Source organism: Malaclemys terrapin, chromosome 21 (assembly GCF_027887155.1).
Source record: "Malaclemys terrapin pileata isolate rMalTer1 chromosome 21, rMalTer1.hap1, whole genome shotgun sequence".
Classification (NCBI taxonomy): Eukaryota; Metazoa; Chordata; order Testudines; family Emydidae; genus Malaclemys; species Malaclemys terrapin.
In genome coordinates this window covers 18,319,572-18,338,580 of record NC_071525.1, presented here as the reverse complement: position 1 = coordinate 18,338,580, position 19,009 = coordinate 18,319,572, and the positions used below count along the sequence as shown (strand labels likewise).

General features: G+C 53.3%; 1 pseudogene; it reads left to right on the top strand.

Moving 5' to 3' along the window:
• Window positions 1-1,817: 1,817 nt before the first annotated feature.
• LOC128827372 (sialic acid-binding Ig-like lectin 12) lies at window positions 1,818-6,559 on the top strand (annotated as a pseudogene).
• Window positions 6,560-19,009: the final 12,450 nt, after the last annotated feature.

Sequence of the window (19,009 nt, the reverse complement as noted above, 5' to 3'; positions counted from 1 at the left end):
CAGACTAACACGGCTGCTACTCTGAAACCCTTTCTTAATGATTCCCAACATTCTGTTCACTGTTTTGACGGCCGCTGACAATGAGTGGATGTTTGCAGAAAACTATCCACAGTGACTCCCAGATCTCTTCCTTGAGTGGTAACAGCTAATTTGGACCCACCCCCCCACCCCCCATTTTGTATGTATAGTTGGGATTATGTTTCCCAATGTGCATAACTTTGCATTTATTAACATTGAATTTCATCTGCCATTTTGTTATACAATCACCCAGTTTTGTGAGATCCCTTTGTAGCTCATCACAATCAGTTTTGAATTTAACTATCTTGAGTGGTTTTGTATCATCTGCAAATTTTTCCACCTCACTGTTTATCCTTTTTCCAGATCATTTACGAATCTATTGATAACACTGGTCCCAATACAGACCCCTGCGGGACACCACTATTTACCTGTCTCCCCTGTGAAAATTGACCATTTATTCCTTTGTTTTCTATTCTTTAACCAATTACTGGTCCCGGAGAGGACCTTGCCATTTCTCCCATGCCAGCTTACTTTGCTTACAAGCCTTTGGTGAGGGACCTTGTCAAAGGCTTTCTGAAAATCTAAGTACACTACATCGACTGGGTCATCCTTGTCCACATGCTTGTTGACTCCCTCAAAAAATTCTAGTAGATTGGTGAGGCATGATTTCCCTTTACAAAAACTATATTGACTCTTCTGCAACAAATCATATTCATCTATGCATCTGATATTTTTCTTCTTTACTATAGTTTCAACCAGTTTGCCGGGCACTGAAGTTAGTCTTTGTGGCCTCTAATTGCTGGGATCACCTCTGGAGCCTTTTTCAAAAATTGGGGTCACCTTAGCTATCCTCCAGTCATCTGGTACAGAAGCTAGTTTAAATGATAGGTTACATACCACAGTTAGTAGTTCTGCAATTTCACATTTGAATTTCTTCAGATCTCTTCTCCAGCTTACTTATGAGAATGTCATGTGGGACTGTGTCAAAAGCCTTGCTGAAGCCCAGGTATATTATGTCCACTGCTTTCCCCCTGCCCCCAGGTACCTCATCAAAGAAGGAAATCACGCTGGTTTGGAAGAATTTGTTCTCGGTGAATCCATGCTGGTGATCACCCCTTCGTCTTCGCAAATTGAATGTGTTATACATTGCTCTAGTAGCTTTCCTGGTGTCGAGGTCAGGCTTACTGATCTACAGTTCCCCAGCTCCTCCTTTTTCCCCTTTTAAAGATGGCCACTCTATTAGTTCTTCTCCCATCTTCTGAGACCTCTCCTGGCATCCATGAGTTTGCAAATATTATTGCCAGTGACTTCAAGACTTCTTCCACTAATTCCTTCTGCCCCACTGATTTGAATTCATTCTCTTTCATCGGAAGGCCTCTGATATGTTCTTTACTTATCCCGATCTGCAGCCCTTCCCTTTTGTTGTTCGTGGTAACTTCGCTAAACCTGTTCACATGTTGTTTTTTTGTGGGAAGACTGAAGCAAACAGACACTGAGCAGCGCTGCCTTCCCACCATCTTCTGTCACCAGCTCAGGATTTTCTGTCCAATCTCATGATTCCGAGAGAAAATCTCAGGTTTTTTCACCAATTTAAGGATTTTTTTAGCCCACGATCTCTCGGGACTGTCTGGTGATTTGGGGGTCACTGCACTGCCAGCAGCCCCAGATCAGCCCCCTGCAGAGCCCAGCAGTACTGATGGTGCACAAGGCAGATCTGTCTCCCCGCTGAAACAGCCTCTGCTCTCACACTTCCCACCCTCCATCTGTCTCTAGGTCTGTCCCAGTCCGACACCCCAGCCATGGGCAGAGCCCTGCTGCCACAGCATGACGCCGGGGAAAGGGAGCTCCCAGTTCAGGGCCCCCTCTGGAGAGCAGGGGGTCCTGCCACACTGAGGGTCCTGATCCTCACCCTGCTGTGGAGGGGTAAGTAAGTGGCACCTGCAGCCCCATTTCAGGGGAGGGCAGAACCGCACTAAGCGCGGCCAGGTCTGTCCCAGAACTTGGAAGAGAGACTGGCCAGTTGGGGAGGGGAGCCCAATGCCCCAGTGTGGTGTTAGGGGGCGCTGAGCAACAGGGAGTGGGGGCAGGGGGCTCATTGTAGGGAGTGATGGAAACTAAATGGAGTGAGATTTGGTCAGGGACACAGGGCTGGGCTCACATGGGGCTGCAGGTTGGGAGTGAGGGGCACCAGCAGAGCTGGGCAGGGGGGTTGAGCTCGGGGCTGGGGTCACAGGGGGCTGCAGGTCGGGAGTGAGGGGCACCAGCACAGCTGGGTGGGGGGAGCTCAGGGTTGGTCTCTGCTCTCTATGGGTCCCATTTCGATTCCTCTGCATCCCCTGCAGGGTCCCTGTCCCTGGAGTCTAGTTATTCCCTCAAGGTGCCGCAGTCAGTGTCGGTGCAGGAAGGTCTCTGCATTCTAGTCCCCTGCACCTTCACGTACCCAGCCTCGTTCGACACCGACAATTCCTGGGCCCAGCTCTTCAGAAACTGGTACAAGGATCAGGTTGATGTGCACTGGGATCTGCCTGTGGCCAGCAGTGACCCCAGCCGGGGGGTGTCGCAGGAGACCCAAGGCCGGTTCCAGCTGACGGGGGATCTGACACATGGAAACTGCTCCCTGCAAATCAGTGATGCCCAACGGATGGATGCAGGGAGATATTTCCTTAGAGTCGAGAAAGGAAACTTTAAATACAGTTACCGCTCCAATTACTATCGCACTCACCCCACACTAGAGATCTTGGTGCCAGGTAAGGGCAGCCGCAGTCACCGCTCATCAGCCCCCCTTAGCCAGCCCGTCCCAGCCCTGGGGCCGGATCAGAGGGGAAAGGCCCCTAGAGGGGAAAGGCCCCGTGGCCTGGAGTGATTCTTTCCCTTCTCCCCGTGTCTCAGAGCTGACGGAGGAGCCAGAGATCCAGATCTCGCCAGCGTGGGGGCCACCAGGGACGCTGCTGGCTGGGGAGCTGGTGACTGTGACCTGCACAGCCCCCGGGCGATGCTCCGGGACCCCTCCCCGAGTTGCCTGGATGGGGCCGTTCAGCGACACAGCCCGGAATGTCTCAGTTCCACTGGCGAACAGCACCTGGACCCACAGCTCCGCACTCAGCTTCACGCCTGCCCCGGGGGACCACGGCAAAGAGCTCATCTGCAGCGTCACCTACAGCTCAGCACAGGGACCTTCCACCCGCAGAACCATCCGGCTCCACATTGGCTGTGAGTGACCAAACCCAGCCCCTCCACGCCAGCCCCCAGCTCCCTCTGCTGGGATCCCACCCCTGGGCTCCCCAGCCCTGCCCTCCATCCCCTCCCTCAACTCAGCCCTGTGCTGGGATCCCCACCCACACCATGCACCCTCAGCCAATTCTACTCCAGGCCCCTTCCCTCCACACCATGCAGCCCCTTCTCTCTTGGAATCTTCACCCCTTCCTGCCCCCCTTGGCTATGGCTCCCCCCTTCCCTCCACACCCCCAGACCCCCAGGTCCCCAGGCCCTTCTCTTCTGGGATCATCTCTACCCCCGACCTGCCCTGCCCCCAGAATCCTCCTGTGCTGGGATACACCACCCCCATTCTAGTCCCCCATTGCTGGGATTTCCCCCCCATCACACCAGCCATCCCAGATCCCCCCTGGCTGGGATCGGTGGATGCTGTATATGGGGCAGAGTGTTAATGGGACCCAGTCGCTGTCCGGCACTAAACACGCTCTGGGCTCGGTGCCCAGAGACCTCGGCCCGCCCTGCCCCAGGGCAACCCCCGTTAAATGGCCCATGACCGTCACGCTGCACATCCAGGGCAGAGGGGAAATCAGCTGCCACCTTTGCAAGGTGAAGGATCAAATCAGGCATCAGTGTAAGGACGGCCCTTGTTCCCTTCAGACGGAGGGAGATTTAGAAGGAAAGTGCCCCCACCACCCCAACCCCCACTCATGTCTGACCCCAGGCCCCACCCCGACCCCGAACGTCTACAAAGACCTCAGAGGAAACGTCCGCGCTGCAATCAAAGACCCGCAGCCCGAGCCCCGCGAGCCCAAGCCAATGGACCAGGCTCTGAGCCTCGGCTCCGCAGGGCTTTGAGGGCAGCGTGGACGGACCCTGCCAGGCCTGGCCAGCCAATATCAGCGTCCGGCTGTTCCACGTGTTGATTTCAGACACCTCTCTGAGCGCAGCTGGGCTGCAAAATACCAAGGCCTGGCTGGCCAAGGTCAGGGGCAAAGGAGAGGGCTGGAGAGAGACGAACCGAGGGGGGAAGGCAAAGGACCCATGACAGGGGTGTCTGATGTCCCTGATGGTGGCTGGGTCTGGGTTGGGGGTGGCAGCAGGGATATTTAGAGCCCTGTCTCTGCCCCTCCCCCGGGAGGACACATTTGGGAAGCAGGATGCTGGACCCCTGGGTGCCCAGCAGATGGTGGCATTAAGATGGTGACACTCACCCCAGTACCCAGGCCGGAGCAGCCTGGTCTCTCATTAGTGCCTCTGCTAATTAGGCCCAATTTTGACCCACCGATTTTGGTCCCTTGGGTTTCCATTTCCCACGGTTCTGGTTCCCCGACGTGGCCCTAACCCGGCCCTTGGGTTACATCGGGTTCCTCTTGGGTGGGGCTCAGTCGGGTCTGTCGCTTCCCTTCCCTGCCCACTTGTTTCACTTCAGGGACTTTCCCGTCCCCCAGCTGAGCTCACAACGAGGGTCCATGTCTAGGCTCAGTGATCACTAGCGACCCCCCCACCCCCGGTGCTGTCCAGCCCCGCTGATCTCCCCTGTCTGGTTTGTGTTACAGACCTGCCTGGGCCCCCCAACATCACCGGGATCCTGACCAGGAATGGACGCCCCGGTGAGAGGCCGCTCTGCGAGCCCCGGGAATCAGCGAGTGCCTCCTAGTCACGCTCTGCCCGCGGTCAGGGCCAGGTGCCAGGCTCTGTGGGGTGTATCACAGGCCAGGGGAGGCTGAGCCACCCCAAACAGCCCTACATGGCCCCGCCCATGCTCCACCCCCCAGGTCCCCTCCTGCTCACCACCCATGCTCTTCCCCCACGACAGGGCTGGGGCTGGGAGTACAGGGGGCCGGCCCGCATCCCAGGACTCCAGGGGGTTGGGGCCTTGCCTCCCTCTCCCCCAGTGCTCTGGGACTGGGGTCCTCTGGCCACCTGGGGTGGGGTGGGGGACCAGCCTCCACGGTGAGGGGGCTCTAGGCTCCGTTGGGGGTGGGGCCTCAGGCAGAAGAGGCGGGGCCAGGGGTAGCCTCCCTGAGCAGGCGGTTCATATGTCGCCCATGACCAGGCTGCTCCGTGCCCAGAAGGGGGAGGCCAAGGAAGCTGCAGGGCTGTGGGGAGGGTGGGGTGGGGATCAGGCCCGGGTCCTTCTATCTCCAGACCCCAGCACAGCGCTAGGCAGTGCTGGGCAGCGGGGAGGAGATGGCTGTAGAACCAGCCCCCTTGTGCTACCCCAGAGGTGGCTGCATCTTGGTGCCTTGTGGGGGGGATCTCTGTGGGGGCCTAACCTGCCTGCTCATCTCTTCCAGTGCCAGATGCATGGGGAGCTGAGGGCGACGTCGTGTCTCTAGAGACCCAGGAGGGCGACTCCCTGACCCTGAGCTGTGAGGCTGGGAGCAGAGCCGAGTCCACCCTGAGCTGGGCCAAGGGGAATGAGTCCCTGAGCCCTGGCCAGGGAGGGGCCGGGCACCTGGAGCTGGCGAATCTCAGCAGAGGAGATGCTGGGGAGTATCGGTGCTGGGCGAAGAATTCCTACGGGTCGGCCAAACGGGCCCTGCGTGTGCACATGCAGTGTAAGGTGCTAGGGGGCGCTGTGCCAGAGGGAGTGGGGCGGGGAGTCAGTGGGGCATGCTATGCTGCGGGGGGCAGGGCAGGGAGTCCATGTGCTGCGCTGTTGGGAGTGGGGTGGAGAATCAGTGGGGGGCACTGTGCTGGGGAGATTGGGGAGAGGCTCACAGCTCACGGCCCGGGAGGGTGATTCCCTGTGGTTCCTCTGCTCTGTCACGAGCAACCCCCCCGCTGCCCTGGGCTGGGTGAGAGGTGGCCGAGCGTTCAAGGGTGCCTGCCGAACGTGACGGCCGAGGACGGGGAGCTGTACGGGTGTTGGGCCCACAACGAGGAGAGCTCTGCCCAGGGGATGGTCCAGCTGCTCGTTGAGTGTGAGTGAGGTTAACTGACAAAACTCCCTGCCACGGGTGTGAGAGGGGTTAACCCGGGGGGCTATTAATTTGTTGCTGTGTCTCCTGCGCTCCCCAGACAGCCCCCAGCCAGGGACCGGGCTGAACTCATCCTGCCAATTCCAGTGGCCCAGCGTCAGCTGCGGTTGCTCCCTTCGCTCCCACCCCCACCCTGGCTCCAGTGGCAGGTGGACGGGGAGCCCCTGGCTGCGAAGGGTTCACGGGAGGCCCTGCAGGTCAGCTCCTGGACCCAGAAGCATGAGGCTAATAGCACCCTCAGCTGGAAGGGGATTGGGGAAGAGGGGGAAGAGGGCTGGCTGGATCGAGCAGGGGTTGTAGGACTCTCTCCCAGACTCTCGGCTTGTTCTAGCTCCCACAGGTGACCTCAGTCGGGCATTCATCGAAATCAGCTGCAAACTCATTTTCGTGGTGACTGGATTCTTCCTGGCCTATTACCTCACCCTGCTCTATTACAGACGGTAACTCAGCTACCGACCCACCTACCGACCTACCCACCTATGTACCCCCCTAGCTACCAATCCACTGACCCACCCATCTACCAACCTTCCACCCCACCTAGCTACCTACCTACAAACTTACCATCCTACTCACCCACACACCTACTATCCCACCCACCTACATACCCACCTACCTACCTATGTACCCATTGACCGACCCATCTATTACCCCACCTAGCTACCAACCCACTTATCCAACCACCCACTGACCTACCCACCTACTGATCTACCCACCTACCGACCTCCTACCTCCTATCTATCTACCCACTTTCCCAACTAACTACCTACCCACCAACCTATGTACCCATCTACCCACCTACCACCCAGCCCACGTACCTAGTCACCCACCCACCTACCTGCTCACCTACCATCCCATCCACCCATCATCTAATCTAATCTAATCTTATCTATCTATCTATCTATCCTAACTGCCAGCCACTTACATACCCCAAAATCTCTCTCTCTTTTCCAGGACACTCTACAGCTGTCTTAGAAGCAGAAAGATGGATAGGCCAGGGGCCAGGGAATTCACAGTGCCCGTGTCCAGTGTGTAGATCGGGATGTACCTCAGCCATGGAAGAGCCGACAAGGAATTGGAATCTCAAGGGACTGAGGAAACAGAAAATGAGACCTCAGCTGGGGGGACTGTCACCCTGGGTGAGGCCAACGGGCCCGTTTAGCCCAGTACCTGGCCCCCTCCCTACCCCTCCAGCTCAGACCCATGGGCCTGGGAAGCACATGGAAGGTGCCCGTAATATTTATATGAGCAGTAGATAATCTGTTTGTTTCCCTGATGGTTATGACCAGGGCTGGCCTTAGGGAAAATGGCACCCTGGGCGAACTTGTATTTTGCCCCCCATCACTCCTGGCCCCCACGGGCTCCCCCCCCATCACTGCTGGTCCCCGTTGGTGTTTAATTTGTATTGAAAGAGATGCCAGAGCTCAGCTGTGACTCAAATTAAGCCCTGGCAGGGTGGTCTGATACTGGCAGGGGCTGGTCGGGCACAAGCTCTGAAGGCAACGCCACCTCCAGCAGCAGCGCAGAAGTTGGGGGGCCTGGCACATGGGGTTTTGCCACCCTCCTGCGCTGCTTCTGGGGCTTGTGGTGCCTGATGCTCGGCATGTGGCTCAAGGCTTCGGGTTTTTTCAGATAAAAACTTAGGGATTAGCTGACAGGAGCTCTGTATCTAATTGTTATATAAAGAAAGAAAAAATATATACAAACGCCAATTAAAGCCACATTTAAAGCTTATATGTCAATTTAGAACAATCAGGAGATAATACAGCAAGATATTCCCAATCCCAAGCCTTGAGGTGTCAGTTCTGGAACTTTAACGCAGATAGCAGAGACACACATTTGATACACTAACAGACACACTGTGTTGCTGCCATTATCTCCTCTATTTTATTCAATTATTTTTTAACTAAAAACATAATTTCAACATATGTGATTAAGATTTTTTTTCTCTTGTATTAAGAAAGGGAATTATTTTTTTAAATTCTTTTGGCATTTCTGTTTACCGACCACAATCATGTATGTGACTCACTAACATTTGACTCCATCGTTGCTATTGGTATCATAGTTGGAGCTGCAGTTATTTTCATGCAAATTTTAAGTTAATTTACAGATATAACTAAAAATACAATTGGAAAATAAACAACCTTCATCTGCGCAGTGTCTACAGTTCTGTGTTTAGCTAATGTTTATTAAACTGGCATTACTAAAGTGAGTACAAACTAAACTTCCATTCTAGGAGGATTGTACCACTTCAAATAATGAATGTCAAAGCACAATATGATGATAACAGTAATAATGATCATTACTCCAGCCAGGACAGGTTAGAACATTTTAGAACTCACTACTCAAAGAATTCAATGTAATCATAAAAGAGAAATAGAATTATGAAATGCAGAGACCAGTCAAAAAACTCAAATAACGGCACTTTGAAAGAATTAAATTACAGAGAATATCTGTGCATTGCAGGAAGTACCAACAAATAACAACGACAATATCAGTATGTGTTAGGGGGTGATGAGTGTGAAAGAGACAGCATGTGTGAGCTGGAGGTGTGTGTGCGAGACAGTGCGCTGCCCCTTTAAGAGTGACACTCAGCAGTCTGAAGGAAAGCTCCTTCAGACACAGCAGCAGTCGCCAGCAGCTCCATTCCTCATGTGGTGAGCCCTGCCCCGCCCCACCCTGCTCTGTGGAGACGGGGTACATGGGGGGCAGGGGACAGCCGGACATCAGAGCCCCTCCCCTCTGCTCCTTACAGCAGACAGGAAGCTCCCAGGAGCAGCTGGCCAGGGGCAGCTCCAAGGCAGGGGGCAGGAGCCGTGTGGCTGCAGATGCCAGCATGGGGAACCCCTGCTTTGGAGGTGCCCCCTTCGCCCATGCCTAAGGCTGGCCCTGGCTGACTTTGTTTGCTCTGTGATGACCGCAAGGTACCAGATACCCCGGTCACAAGCGCAGGACGATGCTCTCTAGAGCAGTGGTTCTCTAAGTGTGGATCAGGACCCAAAAATGGGTCACGAGACCATTTTAACGGGGTCACCAGAGCTGGCTTAGAATTACTGAGGCCCGTGGCCAAAGCCCGAGCTGCACACCAGGGGACAAAGCCCAAGCGCTTCAGCCCTTGGCTTTGGAGGTCAGGTTATAGGCCCCCCCCACTTGGGGTTGAAGCCCTTGGGCTTTAGCTTTGCCACACACACCAACACCCGGGTTGGCGGGGCTCTGGCGGGCTCAGACTTCAGTCCCCCTGTCCTCCAGTTGTGTAGTAATTTTTGTTGTCAGAAGGGGGTTATAGTGTGATGAAGTTTGAGAACCCCTGTGAGAACACAGCAGATCAGCTGATGCTAGTTACTGATCCCTGCAAGACAATGCCCAACCCAGCAGCTCTAGCGGCTGCTTCCAGCCAGTGCGGGGAGAATGTTTCACACACAAACTTATTTTTTTAATGCAAAATGTAAATTCAGCAACATCAAAACTTTCTGTGATTCCAGCTCGATTTTGCGGCATTGTTCATTAGGTGAAAAAAACTCAAAACATTCCCCAAAATGGAAATATTTTTTTAGGTGTTTTCAAAAAGAAACATTTCACTTTCTTGATTCAAAATCGTTCTCTGCGTTGAAATTTCCTGTAATTTTATTTTTTATTAAAATCCTTGAAATCAAAACAAAATGTTTCATCCTCAAACCAAATCTATTTCTGACCTTCTGGTTTGCTGAAAATTTTGACCAATTTTCATTTTCAGCTTTATGTGATTTTTTTTCCCCTAATTTTGGTTACCTCAGAATTTATCAAATTATGCTTCCAGATTGATCCCCAAATATTTTTTCAAATGATTCATTCACCAAAAAATGCAATAATTTTTCTTTTTTGTTTCGACCCGAACAGTTTTCAGTTTGCTAAAATGTTGACCAATTTTTGTTTCAAGCCACTAGGGGAATGGGCCACTGCACTTTTCCCCTCTTGTGGGCGATGGCTTGAATCCAGCCCCAGGGGAGGGGACTGGCTGGCTCAGGTGGCAGCGGTGGGATACTTGTGACGATGAGTGCAGGCTGTGTTGCTCACTAGCTGTGCTGCAATGAATTTCCCTTGGTGATGGGAAATTCAGATAATAGCAGCCCCCATCCCTGGCTCACATGTTCTCAATGCCCAAGGAGCAGCCCCCCTTCTCCAGGTACCCCAGCATCCAGAAGTGGTCCCGCCTTTCCTCCAACAACTCTCAGTAGAAGATGTTGGCAGTGATGGGTTTCACCCGGAAGACGTCTGCTTGTTCTATGAACCAAGGCCTATAGATCCCCCCATGAGATCCGGGCCCCATCAGTGGCCTGAATGTGCAGGGGATGATGATGCAAAGACCCACTCAGGCTCGCACCGATTCTGGGACCCTCAGACCCAGGTCTGGGCTCTTGCAAAGAAGGCTGCATAGGAGAGATGGGATGGGAGGAACAGGCTGTTCTGCATGGAGCCACCAGATGGCGCAGTTACACAAAACCAGACATAATCTTAGTGTGTGAGCAAGTGTTAAGTCTTTGGAGAAATGCTGGATTGATTGTGTTCAATATTTTTATGCAGCTATATACCCCTCTGTCTGTCTGTCTGTCTGTCTGTGTCTCTCTCTATATAGTTGTGTGTGTGTTTGTATTTATATCTACTATGTTATTATAGATCTATGCATATATATATACACACACACAGAGAAAGTATAGACTATATATCTAATTATCCTCAGTTTTATGTTAATGTAATATATGTGTGTGTGTGTATAGTCACACACACACACACACACACACACACACACACAGAGTGAGTACATATAGACTGTGCACACACACATATGCTGGATATATACAGATATTGACTATTATTTTAGGATATATTTTATATAATGATGCTAATTATATTTTGTTTGTTCTATTAAAACTATCACAGCAGATCTGGGTTGTGTCAGAGACTCCCAGGCCCCAGGCTCGCTCGGCTCCGGAGGGTCCCTGGGAGGAACCCCCCAGCGTGACAGCCCTTCTCGGGGTCATACACACTCTGGGGGATTAAGGCTTGGTCAGATCACTGAGGCCCTCTCTCCTCCAGCCTTTGTCCTCACACGGGCCAGAACCGGCAGGCTCCCTAGATGGGCTGGGCCTCTGGGCCACTGGTTGCTAAGTCCCATAATGTCTAGGCCGGTGTCCGGGGTCCCAGCTGCCAGGCGAGGTCACACCTGCCTATCTGCAACCACAGTAATCCCTCTCCCACCACCTCCTTACACAAGCAGCACACAGGGAAACGGAGGCACACCCAGTATTCATGCAAAACGCTACCAAAATCCCTCACTTCATCACAGGTTGTTTTAAAATAAAAGTTTTGTGCAAAAAATCCCTTTCCTAAAAACTAATCCCAGGTTTGTTTGTTTGTTTTGGTTTTTAGAAAGGTTTCGCAGAGATCTTGGCCATTTAAAACTAATGACCACCGGAAAAAATTCACTGGCTAGGCATTTTTCACAAAAAAATGTCCCACATTTTTCAATTACCCAGCCCCCCCTGCTCCCATGTTTTCAAGTATCTTCAGGATATAAAAATAAACAGAATTATTTGAATTATTAAGATAGATAGATAGATAATGACTGGTAACCCTTGCCCTCCCATGTAAGTAAGAGACGGACCCCAGTCACCATGATCTCCATGTTATCAGCCATGTCAGGTTTCAATCTCAACCTGGTGGTTCCAAGATTTCCGAGTGAATCTCTTTTTTTCCTGCAGCTGAACCTGGTAATTCCGAAGACCCAAAAACATATGAGTCAAATACTGAGCTCAATACAATGCACAAGGATCCCTTGCCCAGCATTGAGATGCAGCTGCCTCTGGGGTGGAGTGTGGGGCTGTTTATACAGGGACCCTTTGGCCAGAAATGAGATGTAGCCACCTCTGTGGTGGGGCGCGGGGGCTGTTTATATAAGGAACCCTTGCTCGGCTGGTGCTGACATGCAGCCACCTCCAGGTGGGGCATCTGTTTAACAGAAACCAAGGAAAACCTCCCAGGCAGCTAATTAAAATGAGTCTGAAACCAAATGGCGATTAACCAGAGCAGAATGTACCACACTGTAGTGGGGTAATCACCCCGCTCCTGCCCGGAGGGGTTAAAAAGCAGCCCTGGGGAGGGCTGTGGGTGGGGAAAGGCTGACTGGGGAAGCGGCCTCAGCTGTGGCCACGCCCCAATCAGGGCCCAGCTGGCCCTTATAAGAAGTCAGTTGGCCAGGAACAAACAATCTCCCTCTAGCTGAGGAAGGAGATGGATGTGGCTGTCTGAGTGCTAAAAGGTACTAGAGTGAAGCAGGGCTGCGGAAAGGCCAGAGGCGCTGGGGAGCTCTAGGCCAGCAACTCTCCAGACTGCAGGGCCTTGTAGAAGGCCCCTGGAGGTATTGGGTTGTAGGGAAAGGTAGCAGGTCAAAAGCTCCCTTGCCTATGATGACTGGCTTATACAGACAAGTCAGCCCCAGTGAAAGGGGGCTAGATGGTGACTGGCAGTAGCCCATAGGCTGAGGCAAGGTGGGGATAGAGGGTTGGGGTTCCCTGGGGAGGGGAGACCCTGTGAGAAAGGGGTTACTGCCAGAGGGCAGAACCCCCAGATAATGGGCCTCTGGATCCGGGAGGGACACGGGGGCCAAGCAGCAGTGGGATACTGGACTACAGGGGCTGGATGAGCTAATTCCCAGAAGCGAGCAGCAGGAGGTGCCATGCTGGTGAGTCCTGCAACGCTACACACCCCAAACTAGGGACTGGCCTGGACACCGGGGCCTGCCCCGGATGTTGCCCCAACGACCAAGGATCTGCCCTGATCCGCATGGATCCAGCGCAGCAAGTTATAACCCACTCGACCTGGCAGCCAAAGTCCCAGCAGGAACCTGCCCCGGGATCGCCCCTTCCGCCACTGGATGGTGACCTGTGTCCAAGAGGCCTCACCCAACTGTTCAATAGGACCCTCTCACACGCTCTCTGTGGCCGATCGGCCAGAGGTGGAGCAAATACACCCACTGGAAACTTCCTGTTGTGCAAGATCCGCTCAGCAACCAGCCTCCCAGCACAGCCACTGGTGCCCACACACAGGGGGCAGAGCTGACGTGCTACTGGCTTGTGGCAGAGCAGGCCAGGGTCTGGCTGGGGTGGGAGGTTTCTTGGGCTGGTCCCAAAGCCCCTAAGGGGAGCTGTGTTTCTTTTAATTATAGGTTTCTCCCAAGCCCTTATGTATCTCAACACTGGGCAAGGAGTCCTTGTATAAACAGCCCCCGTGCCGCACCCCAGGGGCAGCCACATCTCAGCGCTGGGGAGAGGTCCCTGTGTAAACAACCCCCAGGACCCAGGCCAGATTCAGCTGTGTCTCAGCTCTTAAGTCGAAAGATGGAGTCTCTGGTGGGTGGTGGAATCCAGCTGCTTCTCCTGATCCAGCCGATGACCCGGGTCAATCACAGGGGAATCCACAGACTCAGTGATCCGGGACCTGGGAGGCGTTGGAGGACCTGAGAGTCAGAAAACAAACATCTGCGCTCAGTGGACCAGCTCAGATCTGCTGTCGTCTCTCCTGCTGAGAGACCCTGGGTCCCATTTCCACCTCCCAAAGCCAGCCAGTGTCCCACCATGCGGCAGATTAGATCCAGAGCCCCCTAGAGGGGAAAGATCCCATGCCACATTCCCCCCACCCACAGGCAGTCCCTCTGTGGGGGTGCCGGAAGCCGGCTGTCAGTGGGAGCTGCCTGTATCTCCCTCTTGCGACGATGGCACTGAAATCTCCAGCCCTGACTTCCCCTTCCTGTCTTGAAATCTCACATCTTGCCCCATTTCTCGCCCTGACACTTGCATCTGCTGCCTCCCAGGCAGGTCTCCACACGCACCCGGATCTTCTCACTGGAGTTGGGATTCACTAGCCATCGTAACCGGACATCTGCTGTTCCAGTGTACTGTTCCCAGCCGTTCTGCCCCAGAGGAGGACGCATTTCAGCTCGGGGTGAGTGATTAGCATCTGCAGCATGTACAGTATGATAGGAGGTGTGAGCTGCTAGCGTTAAAATATTGTGTGACTGGAAAAAGCAGTGATAAACGGCTAGAGCTGGGACATGGACAGGTAGCCAGGACTCCTGGGTTCTATCCCCAGCACTGGGAGGAGAGTGAGGTGTAGAGGGGCTCAGAGTCTGGACTCCTGGGTTCTATTTCCAGCCCCACAAGGAATATGCAGCCTGCCCATGTTGAGGAAAGCGACAGGCAGCCCCGGCCAGAGGGAGGGGAAGTTGGCAGGATGCTGATTCTGGGGTTTCTGAGATAGCATCTCCCCCCAATCCCCTCCCATCTCCACCCACTTCTGCTTTCAGGTTCCTGTGCATGCTGCTTCCCCAGGCTCCGAGTCACAAACCCTGAGGAACCCGGGCTTCAGGGTCAGAGAGCCAGGCACTGCACCCCCCTCTGCAGGTCTAGGGGTGAGTGGAACTAGGGTCGGGGAGGGAGCTGGATGGTCTGCAGAGACTGGCGTGCCCCTCAATACCAACCTGCAGCCCCTTGCTATCCCAGTCCTCGGTTCCCTGCCCCCACAGCTCTGCTGGTGCCCCTCCAGCCCAAGCGGGGTCCCGCCCCAGGGCTCCCCCACCATGGGGACCAAACTGGAGGCGGCGGCTCAGGGGGCCACGTACAGCAGGGGGGTTCCCCAGCTCTCATCTCTCAGCCTCCTTCACGAGAACACCTGAGGGCAGCAGAGGGATGGTGGGAAATGGAACTGCCAGGGGCGGTTTTGGGGGGCAGGGAGGACAGGTATTGCAGAGGGGGCAGATACATGCAAACTTCTCCCCATCCTCCAGCTGTGCTCACCCCATTGTCCCCTATGGAGCTGTGTAGGGCACAGGCCCCCTGGGGCTTCCAGATACTACACAGGGGCAGGCCAGCCCAGTTGAGACCCGCTCAGCTCACTGCACCAGTGACCAGCCTCAAGGCTGCAGAACTCCAGCTTTGCCAAGAGGGGGAACTTGCCCCGCCTCCTGCAGAAGGGCAGCCAATCAGGAGGAAGGCATCTCCCCGCTCAGGAGCTGAGAGGAGTTTTTAGGTAGGGGAGGAAAAAGTGGGAGCGGCCTTGTGACCATGCTGCCCGTGGGAGCCAGCTGAGGTCATTCAATTAGGGTGAACGGCAAACAGAACAGGGCAGACAAACCCCGAACGCTGGTGGCTATTCCAATACTTAGATTTACCCAAGCCAGCAGCAGCGCAGAAGTCAGGGGGGCTGGCACATGCTGTATTTCCACCCTCCTGCGCTGCAGCTGTGGCTTGTGGTACTTCAGGCTCGGCATGTGGCTCAAGGCTTCGCGCTGTCACACGTGGGCTGCATCTCACCAGAGCCCACGGCCTCCTGCAGCCCCCTGGCCACTCCTGGCTCACCCGGGGCAGGGCACCAGTTCAGATTTGGGGTGGGGGGAGGAAACTTTAGCCATGATTCCAGGGACTACTTAGGCACCTGAGAACTCTTGGGGATTTTTCAAATATTAACTTAGCGATTAGCTGACAGGAGCTCTGTATCTAGCTGTTATATAAAGAAAGAAACAATAGATACAAACACCAATTAAAGCCACGTTTAAAGCTTATATGTCAATTTAGAACAATCAGGAGATAATACAGCAAGATATTCCCAATCCCAAGCCTTGAGGTGTCAGTTCTGGAGCTTTAATGCAGAAATCAGAGACACACATTTGATACACTATCTTTAGTAGTGATAAATAAATATAAATAAAATCTGCTTACACAGACACACTGTGTTACTGCCATTATCTCCGCTACTTTAGTCAATTGTTTTTCACTTAAAACATAATTTTAACATATGTATTTGAGGGTTTTTTCTCTTTTATTAAGAAAGGGAATTCATTTTTCTAATTCTTTTGGCATTTCTGTTTACCGACCACAATCATGTTTGTGACTCACTAACATTTGACTCCATCGTTGCTATTGGTATCATTGTTGGAGCTGCAGTTATTTTCATGCAAATGTTAAATTAATTTACAGCTATAACTAAAAATACAATTTGAAAATAAGCGACCTTCATCTGCGCAGGGTCTACAGTTCTGTGTTTAGCTAATGTTTATTAAACTGGCATTACTAAAGTGAGTACAAGCTACAGTTCCATTCTAGGAGAATACTATTATTTGATTGTACCACTTTACATAATGAATGACAAAGCACAATATGATAATAACAGTAATAATGAGAATTACTCCAGCCAGACTCTTTAGAACTCACTACTCAAAGAATTCAATGTAAGCATAAAAGAGAAATAAAATTATGAAATGCAGAGACCAGTCAAAAAACTCAAATAATGGAACTTTGAAAGAATAAAATTCCAGGGAATATATGTGCATTGGAGGAAGTACCAACAAGTAACACCAACAATATCATTATGGGTTAGGGGTGATGAGTGTGAAAGAGACAGTATGTGTGAGCTGAGGGTGTGTGTGACCTGCGGGTGTGTGTGCGAGACCGCATGCTGCCCCTTTAAGAGAGCAGCTCTTAGCAGTCTCAAGGAAAGCTCCTTCAGACACAGCAGCAGCTGCCAGCAGCTCCTTCCCTCTCTCGCTGAGCCCTGTGCCCCCCCCCACCTGCTCTGCGGAGATGGGGTACATGGGGGGGCAGGGGACAGCCTGACATCAGAGCCCCCCCCCCCGCTCCTTACAGCAGACAGGAAGCTCCCAGGAGCAGCTGGACAGGGGCGGCTCCAAGGCAGGGGGCAGGAGCCACAGGGCTGTAGAGGCCAGCAGGGGGAGGGGCACCCCTGCTCTTAGGGTGACCAGGCAGCAAGTGTGAAAAATTGGGACGGGGGTGGGGGATAATAGGAGCCTATATAAGAAAAAGACCCAAAAATCAGGACTGTTCCTATAAAATCGGGACATCTGGTCACCCTACCTGCTCTGGAGGCGCCCCTGTGACATTGCACTCCATCATGTATTATGAAAATATGTGTATAGGTGTGAATATAATGTAACTGGAATGTGCTTTATGCAAAAGGTCTCTTGTAAGGTATCATTACAAAGCCTATAATCTACTCAGTGTGTTTCCTCTATGGAAAGAATCCTGCGTATGAGAGATGGGATGGGAGGAACGGGCTGTTCTTGAAGGAGCCACCAGATGGCGCAGTTACACAAAGCCAGACAAGGTCTTAGCATGATAGCAAGTGTTCCGTCTTTTCGGGGTCACACTCACTCTGGGGGGTTAAGAGCTGGGCTCCAGCGCCTCCTGGAACCACCCCTCTCTGAGCCTTCAGCCTGCCTGTGTCTCTCTGTCAGCCCCCTCTTTGTCCCCAGTCCAGAAGCAACCTCCTTCTAGCTGAGCCCCCTGTATTCCCTCCCCCACCAGCCCCACCTCCATTCTTTGTATTTGTTCCTGGGCAAACAGGTCACCACGGCCCCCTCTTCTCTATCTTTTGTTCCCCAACTGGCCAGAACTGGCTGCCTTCCAGGGCTCCCTCTCCTCTGCCCTTTGTTCTCCCGCAGGCCAGAACCGGCTGGCTCCCAAGATGGGCCAGGCCTCTGGGTCACTGGTTGCTAAGTTCCACAGTGTCCAGGCCCATGTCCATGGTCAGGGCTGCTAGGCGAGATCACACCTGGCCGTCTGCAATCACAATCCCCCTGTCCCACCACCTCATTACAGATTCAGCACACAGGGAAACTGACCCCAGTCCCCATAATCTCCATGATATCAGCCATGTCAGGTTTTGATCTCGACCTAGAGGATCCAAGGATTCCCAGTGAATCTCTTTTTTTTCCTGCATCTGAACCTGGTAATTCCTAAGACCCAGGAAAAACACATGAGTCAAATCCTGAGCTTAATACAATGCACAAGGATCCCTTGCCCAGCACTGAGATGTAGCTGCCTCTGGGGTGGAGTGTGGGGGCTGTTTATATAAGGATCCCTTGCCCGGCTGGCGCTGAGATGCAGCCACCTCCAGGTGGCGCATTTGTTTAACAGCAACTGAGGGAAACCTCCCGGACAGATAATTAAAAAGAGTCTGAAACCAAATGCGGATTAACCAAGGCAGAATGTACCACACTGTAGCGGGGTGGTCCCCCCGCTCCAGCCCAGAGAGGTTAAAAAGCAGCCCTGGGAGGGCTGTGGCTGGGGAAAGGCTGATTGGGGAAGCAGCCTCTGATGTGGCCACGCCCCAATCAGGGCCTAGCTGGCCCTTACAGTACGTCTATACTCCCCTCCAGATCAGCGGGTAGAGTTCGATGTAATGGGGATTGATTTATCGCACCTTGTCTGGATGTGATAAATCGATCCGCGAATCGACGCCCGTACTCCACCTCGGCAGGAGGAGTAAGCGGTGTTGACGGGGGAGCCGTGGTGGTCGACTCTCCACCGTGAGGACGGCCAGATAAGTCAAACTAAGACACTTCAACTTCAGCTACGTGAATAGGGTAGCAGAATTTGTGTATCTTAGTTCGAACCATCCCGCTAGTGTAGCCCAGGCCTTATAAGAGGGCAGTGGGCCAGGAGCAAGCAGTCCCCCTCTAGCTGAGGAGGGGGATGGACGTGGCTGCTGGAGTGCTGAAGGGTACTGGAGTGAAGCAGGGCTGGGAAAGGCCATAGGAGCTGGGGAGCTCCAGGCCAGCAACTCTCCAGGTTGCAGAGCCTTGTAGAAGGCCCCTGGAGGTATTGGGTTGCAGCGAAAGGCAGCAGGTCAAAAGCTCCCTTGCCTATGATGACTGGTTTATACAGACCGCAGTCATCCCCAGTGAAAGGGGGTAGATGGTGACTGGCAGTAGCCCAGAGGCTGAGGCAAGGTGGGTGGGGGTTCCCTGG